Here is an 8,972-nt window from a genome sequence, read left to right on the forward strand (position 1 = left end):
AGTGGCCCTGATATTACTCAGAAGTCACAATTTTTACCCAACTTTAAAATGTTGAATTTTCTTGGTGTTTGATTTAAAATATTCTCCTGTGAAAACTGCAACTCAGTCGCTGTAGTGTTGTGTTTAAGAGCCTTCTGGAAAGTAACTAGCCTTTAAACAGAAGTGCAGTGTTGCCAACTCTCATGATCTTGTCATGAGTCTCATGATAATTATTGTTTTCCTTAAAGCCGCAGCTCCTAGAGTCAGGTGGATATGTGATGATTTCGGCCTTCATTCTTCAAGATGTAACCCTTCTGCCCGTCAGAGTTGGCAGCAACAAGGGCCGGGTTCAATATCTAGGGGTTCCATTCCAATAACACAATGCAAACCGGCTCGAGCCCCCACCCAGTGACCTGGGACAAATATATACCACCCCCGCTGGGCGCCTCCAAGAGGCAATACTTCCCCTCTCGCAAGCACATAGTCTGAGTGTAGCAAAAGTCTTTTAATAACAGAGAGAAACAATGTGGCATTATGTTGGGGAAACACCACCAACCGGATTCATAACACAACCCATGAGCAAAAACAACCCCACCCCAGGCAAATTGGGGCATGCCCTTTTCCCTTTGGTTCTTGAGTCCAGCAACCCCAAATCACCCAAAGTCCCAAAAGTCCAATGCCCCAAAAGTCTCTGTCCCTGGTCAGGGCAGCCCCAGAGTTCGAAAGTTTATCTGCGGAGCTTTACCTCCCAACCTGGGTGGAAATGGGACAGGGGTAAGAGGCACCTTACGTGATCTGAAGCTGACCGCCCCATAGCTCCATAGCAGCGCTCCACTCCGCCAGCCGCCCCACAAACTCCTTCGCTCAGCTGCGCTCCGCTCCGCCAGCCGCCCCACGAACTCCTTCGCTCAGCTGCGCTCCACTCCACCAGCCGCCCCACGAACTCCTTCGCTCAGCTGCGCTCCGCTCCGCTCCGCCAGCCGCCCCACGAACTCCTTCACTCAGCTCCACGGCCCACAAGCAGCTCCTGCCATCCACACACTGCTCCGCGTCGAACTGCTTCACCAGCTGTCCCACAAACTGCTCCACAATATATCTTCAGGCTCTCCCACTACTTAACACAACACTCAGTAATTTCAGCTCTTAGGTGAATTCAGCTTATAGTAGGGGAGCCCCAGTGCTGGTGCACTGTCAGCCCAAAGTGAGCTCAGCAGCCTATAACTAGACTTCTAATGAAATCAAAATTAGCTCTGATATTCCACAGTGGAGAGAGGAGGAAGTGCAATCAGCATGTAAGGCCCTCACCAAAGGGCCCATGCCACCAAGTATTAATACTTGTCCCCAGCCTCTCTCCATTCACACAGTTTTGGAACCCATGACCCTTGCCTAGCGAGTGCTACTTAGTTGATGGTGAATCCCTCCATCATAACAAAAGGCCACATACAGTTCCAAGCACAGTTCCCATAATCAGGGTAATAACAATTTATTCTTCCTGCCCCAATAACAGAGACACTGGGGATCCCACAGCAGCCAAAGTGACCATTTGGGCAGCTATGGTCTCATTCTAGGCGTGGTGGGTGTGCCTATGCAAATGAGATCGGCCCCTGAAGTTCTTTTCCACAACTTGCCACACCTCACCACCAGATGTCAGGGTGGAGTTCATCCTGACACTGCTTACAAAGAAAAATGAAGTTTCTAGCCCGTGTGGCTGGGGAGAAAGCTTCAAAATGTGTCCCCAGTGCACCTTAAAGGCTCAAAAAGCAGAATATGAATAAAAAGAACACCAAATCCATGGCTTTAAAATAATGAGATTATGTAAAAATAAGTCTCATGCTTTTTGGTGAGCCTGATTCTTGATTTTTGAACATTTGGGGTTTGCAATACTATGGAAGTGATCTGAAAGTATCAGTTTCACTCTTGTTTAAAGTCATTTTCTAGTCTATTATCTGTAGTGGGGTAACACCCCTATAGCCCCAGGCAGGTGCAGTATTGACTCACAGGGCCTTGCCCTAATAGGATGTTTCCAAAAGTTAAATAATCTATTCCAAGCCTGATGAACTGCAAAAAAGTGATAGAAAGTAATCTAGGTTTTTCTACAGTTGTTTCAATTGTTGTATTCAAGAGTTAGTAACAAAGTAAGAATATACATTAATTTTTTAAACCTAATCAGTGTCCCTTAAGTGAATTGACACAAGATGTCAGAAAAAGTATTAGAGCTGAGTGGGTCTAATATTTATTTCTTTTTCTTTCTTTATATAGAAATTAGAAATTATTATCTCACAAGAGCGCTGTGTCTAAGTTATTATCTGCTAAAAAACAAGAACATTTTCAGGTGCCCAACTAGCCTTTGGAATCACAGTTAAAGTCCCTGACCCCATCCCCCCCACCAAAATCTGAAATGGTGCCCCTGGAATCAGGCTTGGGTTTTTTTCTTTAGCCACTTTAAACAGTTTAGAGTTGCAGGTTGCTTCTGCTTCCCCCTCACCCCCCTTTTTTTAATTTCATGGATTCCTGCCCACACTGCTGATTAGTTGTCCTGCCTCACTCTGTGCATGCGCAGTGAGAAGGACGCCATAGCTGCAGCTGGGCGTGCATGCGTGCACACACACTAATAGGCGGGGAGACAACGAGCACGCACATGCCACGCGCTGCAGCAAGGGGGCAGGGTGCGGGAGAGGAGGCTGAAGAGGAGAAAGAACAACAAAGTAAGACGGGGGGCAGGAAGGAGGAGCTAGCTGACGGAGCTCCAGCTCTGGAGCACCCACAGAGTTGGCACCTATGCCTCGCTGCTGAAGCACATTGCAGTTCTGCATTTTAAGGACTTTTTATTAAGTGTTAATAATAGCTGCTAGTCAGCCTCTGAGAGAGAGAGTGTCATACCATTTCTTAGTGAACAAACATTAAGTACATACACATTGGCGAACAGTATTTGGAATACTTTTTAATAACTTCTTCAACAAAACTATTAGGTGGCATATCTATTGGTGTTCCTTATACAGACTTCCCCACTTTGTTGCTGTTATACATTTTACAGTGCAAGGTTTCAGTAGAGCACACGCACTTTTATACTTCAGTGCACGCATACAACACAATCCCTTCTGACATCTCACAGGAATGACTTCTCAACCTCTGTAGTGTGACCTCAAAATGTATGTGTGTCACCCGAATTCTCCAGAACCCAAGAAGGACTGCAGCCTCTCAGGGTATGTCACTCTACACACTGCAGCTGGGAGTGAGCCTCCAAGTGCAGGTAAACAGACTTGCACTAGAGGGACTTGAGTTAGCGTGCTAAAAATAAGAGAGTGTATGTTGCAGCCCAAGCTGCAACTTGGAGTCTAAAGCCCAACCTATCCCGTATAGTATGATGAGTGCATTCCCAGTGGACAGTGCCTAAGGTACACCAACCGAACAATCATTAACATTATATTATGAGCAGTACAGGGTACAGATGAAGGGCAAGAACAGAGAGAACAAACCTTGAGTTAATGGAGTACATCTGTACACAGTTCCCTTTGCCATGTTGATCCATTAGCTTTGGGTTAAATTGTCTCTCCCAGCGTTATGTCTGAACAGGTGATTCCACTTTCCCTTATTTATTTTTTTGCTGAGCAAGACTGTCTTTATGCAGATTTCACTCACCATTTTTTTTAAGCTGACACTTTTCTTAAATAGTATGTTTGTCAAAACATCAAAATACCAGGGATACAACATTTCAAAGCTCAGGAACTGACAGAGCTTCTTGGTTCTGTTTCGCAGCTTGGCAGATGTTAAGGAATTTCTAAAGTAACTAATTAGCATTTTAAACCAATCAGGCTAAGTCAGTATCCACAGCAAAGCTCCAGGATATTGATAATAACATTGAACACAGACAGAGTTAATGGATAGGGACTACCTTTTTGTTCTGTGTTTGTACAACACCTGTGCACAATGGGGTCCTGGTCCATGACCAGGGCTCCTAGGCACTACAGTAATACAAATAATAATCATTTGTCTTCACATCAGATATAACAATACAGCAGTGATCTCTCAAGTTCAGGAAACTTACCAAAGAACAAAGCAGAGTACCTGACATACAAAAGGCAGCTCTATCAGTATCTGGTATCTCTCCACTCTCTCTGTCCTAATAGAAGAACATTAATTCACTATATCGCAGGCAGGGAAGGAAAAGGAAGGCTACAACATCGAAGTACAGGATTTTTGGTTTGCAGTGCATAATAGTTTCATCTTGTTTGAAAAAAATCATGAGTCATGCATAGTTAAGATATTTGCTGTGTTAACAATAACTATCAGAACTCAGCAGAAAAAGATCATGATATCCATCTCGTTGGACCTATAGATCAATGTAAGCAGGCAGGCCATCACTTGCATGCCCCCTGGTGGCCTGAGGTCACTCTGCAAGTGGCCTGCCTCAGTCTCCCCCTTCAAGATGCTTCTAAAATAAACTCCATGCAGGCTTTCATGAGTCTAGTGCCAGCAGCCCTCCTAAGGTCTGGTGTATGAACCTGAAATTCAGTAATAAACACAAAAGTCTTCCCACCAGCCTGAAGCTGGGCACAGGCCAAACTCTCCTGGTCTCAGGATTTCAAGCAGGAGCCTTTCTTACTCCCTGCAGTCTCTCTACAGCTTGCTTTGTTGACCTGAGCAATGCAAACTTTCCCACCCTCCACAGCATCTTTATAGGGGAATCAGGTGATCCCTGTTCCGATATGCCTCCTTAGTAACTAGGGTTGTCTGGCCCTGGCCTCTAGCCCTTAAAGATATGTCTACACAGTGTTTTGGAGCCTGCAGCAGCGAGTCTCCTAAATGGGGGGCAGACAGACAAGGGCTAGCAGGGGCTCATGCTAGCACTCTAAAATAGCTGCACAGACAGTGCTTTGAAGTTGCAGCTTGGGCTGGATCTTGATCCCTGAAGCCCACCCCCTCTCCAGGCTTCAGAGCTTGAGGCCCAGCCCAAGCCGCAAGTTCAAAGCGCTGTCTACACAGATACTTTTAGAGCGCACTTGGCCAAGTCTGTCGATCTGGGCTGGGAGGCTCACTCCTACAAGCTCCAAAACGCTATGTAAACGTACCCTAAGGGGCAAACCACCTTATTACAAGCAGCGAGTCACTTTCTACCGTTGTGATCTTTCCAGCTATTTTTCCTGTTTATGGTGATGACAACGTAAATTCTCTGATTCTTACAATTTTAATATCCAACAAGCAACAAACTGAAAAAAATGCATTTGCTTTTTCTGAACAATTTGAAGGGTACCCTTGACCTTGACAAGAGTGAAACAGCATACTAACCATGTTTTCAGGTAGGGATTTCGGTGCAATTCTTCTGGAGATCATTATAGAATACAAAAATGAGACCCAGTAGACACCCCTAGGGTAACTGCAATGACATAACAGCTGACCTGCTGGGTTGATGACATTTTGCTGCACTCCCAAGATTTATATCAATTTTACTGCTTTAGGCTAAAATCTGTAAAATGTGTTGACCATGTATGCTGTTGCCTAGGAGAGAGTGCTGATCACTGTTAACAGTTCTAAGTCTCTCTCTCTCTCTTCATCCTTGGTGGTTAGGATCAACCATTGTTTCACTGTTTTCCTATTTTGTAATCTATGGGGGGAAAAGCAATATCCAGAGTAGAAACACTTGCAATTAAGACTTTCTAGAAAAAGTAGTTCATAATGTTTAGCCCAAACCACCCGTGCAGTGAGAAACAGTTTCAGAATAGAAATTGGGTCAGAGGGAAAAAAAAGTGAAGCACTGTTAGACAGAAGCCAGTGAAAGAGAATGAATAATGAGTGTGAAAGGAAAGTTGTAGGTTATGTCAGTAGTGTTTTCAGAAGCTTTTGAACAGAAAAAATGTATTTCACTTGCAAGGAATTGCATCAAAGCAAGAAATGCCAAATATTTTAGATAAGGTCTTAAAAGCATGTACATTCAAGGTTCATGTTTCCTGAATTAGCTGAAGCATACCACTGATCTAATCAAATAATTCAACCCTACACAGAATACCCAACATGTTATCAAGCAATTGTCTCAGGGTGCTTCTACAGACCAAGTGAGATAAATAAAAAGTCATAGTTGAGTCCTTAGGGTATCTGCTATTATTTATCAGCCAAATGTAACTTTTAGAACTGAGTGGATAATAAAAACTATTTTCCACAAATATTTTTTCAATATTTGTAATGGATTTGCTTTCCCCCATTCTCATGCCCTTTGTGTTCCCTTTTCATGAACACTGGAATGATCTAGTTTGCTGCCTCTGGGCCAGGGTGGGAGGGAGAACAAGGAGGGAATTGTTTAGCTGCAGGAAACAATAAAATTTCAGCCCCTAATTTCCGTGGGTATGGGTGCAGGGCAACGGCACTGAGCACTGGCTTTATTTTCCACATGCAGTGGTGATTTTAGCTGATAGCTCGCTCCTGAGGGTAACAAAGGCACAGCACAGCAAAGCTGCTTGAGCCAATGTGCTGCTAGGCTGTTTACAGCAATGGTGCCTACCTAGGTAATCGCAGAGTGGAATGGGAAAGGGGCCTATAACAGAGGAAGAAATAAGGCTGCCACCCCCAGAAACTACCAGGAGGAGAGGATTGCAAGTACCTGCATGGAAGGTTCGTCAGGCTCTCTCAAGATCTATTCAAGGGCCATCCCTATGTTTGTACACAAACAAATTGCTCTACCTCCCACCATTCCCCACCTCACTCTACAGGAGAATGAAAAGCAGATGACAACTCTACCTTTGTCTGTTGTACCAGTACCTCTGCTAGTACAAGTAAAACAATGAAAAGTTGATACCTGTGTCCTGCTAAGTTGGGGTCGGGTACCATCTGTACATTTAAACACTGTAATGCAAAATGCATTCATACATTTACCCAAGGTCCACCCCCCGCCCCCCCACATTGGGCTCCTCCGTGCTAGGCTGGCAGGATTGGCTAGACTGCAGTGAAGTCTCAAAAAGTCTTGACTCGTGGCATAGCTGGACCTCTCCCATTATATGTCCCCTGTCCTCTTCTTCTTCATTGCTCCTGGCAGAAGTCCCTGTCTCAGGCTCCTTTAAGGTATCTTTGGTGCCCTGCAATGTGCTGGTGGGGTCTCTGCCAAGTACGGTATGCAGCTTATTGTAAAAGTGGTGGATCTGTGCTCAGCACCAGATCTATTGTTGACCTCCCTGACCTTATGGCAAGCCTGGCCCAGTTCTTTCACTTTCATGCAGCACTGCTGCTGCTCCCTGTTCTATCCCTTCGCCTGCATCCCTTGTGCAATCTTTCCATAGAGGTGCACATGTCTATGGCTGGTCTGTAGCTGTGTCTGCACAGCCTGTTCTCCACACAGGTGCAGGAGACCCAATGCCCCCTGTCTACTCCAGTCAGGAGCGAGTCTAGAGTGCGTAACCAGCATGGTTGGCTTCGCAGTTACACCCAACCAGGGAGAGCTGCTAGGTGTGCTCACCAAGCTGGGGAACCACGATAAGGCATTTCAAAAATATGTGAGGTTTTCAAGGGTAGGAGTAACTTCTGGTCTCTGTGTAGCCTGGGCAGTGGAGTTCACAACCGTGACCAGAGCAGTCAGTGTTGGGCATTGTGGCACATAAGCCATGCAGGTTCTATGCTTGAACTGCGTCAACCTCAGCTCAATGCCATGCTCGGGGAGGTGGTGTTACTCTCACTGTAATGGGGCGCTTATGGCTGCAAGCAACACATTTGAGTGTAGATACATGATGTCGAGGTTCCTTCCCCACTCTGAACTCTAGGGTACAGATGTGGGGACCTGCCTGAAAAAACCCTTAAGTTTATTTTTACCAGCTTAGGTTAAAACTTCCCCAAGGTACAAACTATTTTACCTTTTGTCCCTGGACCTTATTGCTGCCACCACCAAGCGTCTAACAAATATAACAGGGAAAGAGCCCACTTGGAAACGTCTTTCCCGCACAAAATCCCCCCAAGACCTACACCCCCTTTCCTGGGGAAGGCTTGATAAAAATCCTCACCAATTTCCATAGGTGAACACAGACCCAAACCCTCGGATCTTAAGAACAATGAAAAAGCAATCAGGTTCTTAAAAGAAGAATTTTAATTAAAGAAAAAGTAAAAGAATCACCTCTGTAAAATCAGGATGGTAAATACCTTACAGGGTAATCAGATTCAAAACCTAGAGAATTCCTCTAGGCAAAACCTTAAGTTACAAAAAGACACAAAAACAGGAATATACATTCCATTCAGCACAGCCTATTTTACCAGCCATTAAACAAAAGGCAATCTAACGCATTTCTAGCTAGATTACTTACTAACTTTTTACAGCTGCATTTTTTCTGAGCTGCATTCCTGATCTGTTCCTGGCAAGAGCATCACGCAGACAGACAGACCCTTTGTTCCCCCCCCTCCAGCTTTGAAAGTATCTTGTCTCCTCATTGGTCATTTTGGTCAGGTGCCAGCGAGGTTATCTTAGCTTCTTAACCCTTTACAGGTGAAAGGGCTTTTTCCTCTGGCCAGGAGGGATTTAAACGTGTTTACCCTTCCCTTTATATTTATGATACATGACAACTAGGTCAACTCAAGAAGACTTATATTAACCTAAATTTTGAGTATAGCCCAGGCCTAAGAGCCTACAATAAATAGGTTAAGGCCTAATTCTCCACTGCTTTGCACCTTGCGCAATTATTTATGTCTGTGCTGAGTGCAAAATAGGTGTAAATACCAAATAAGAATATTGTTATACCAATACAATAAAAACCAGCAGGATCTTATTGAAGGGGAAAAGGCAAAATGCCACATTTATTGTGAATACAGAAAGAATCCTGGTAAGCAGTTAGTTATAGCTATAACGTTCCATTCAATTTCATATTTATTCACACATTCATTCATACACACACACACAGGTTCTGCAAGGTTGTTATCATAGTTACCAGCCTGAGAGTTGCTCATGCCAAGCCATTGGCCAGGTGGCCTGGACATGAGGAGGGAGCAGGGCCTTGTCAGATGCTCAGCTGATGCTCCTGGAAGTT

This window comes from Lepidochelys kempii, chromosome 2 (genome assembly GCF_965140265.1).
Source record: "Lepidochelys kempii isolate rLepKem1 chromosome 2, rLepKem1.hap2, whole genome shotgun sequence".
Taxonomy (NCBI): Eukaryota; Metazoa; Chordata; order Testudines; family Cheloniidae; genus Lepidochelys; species Lepidochelys kempii.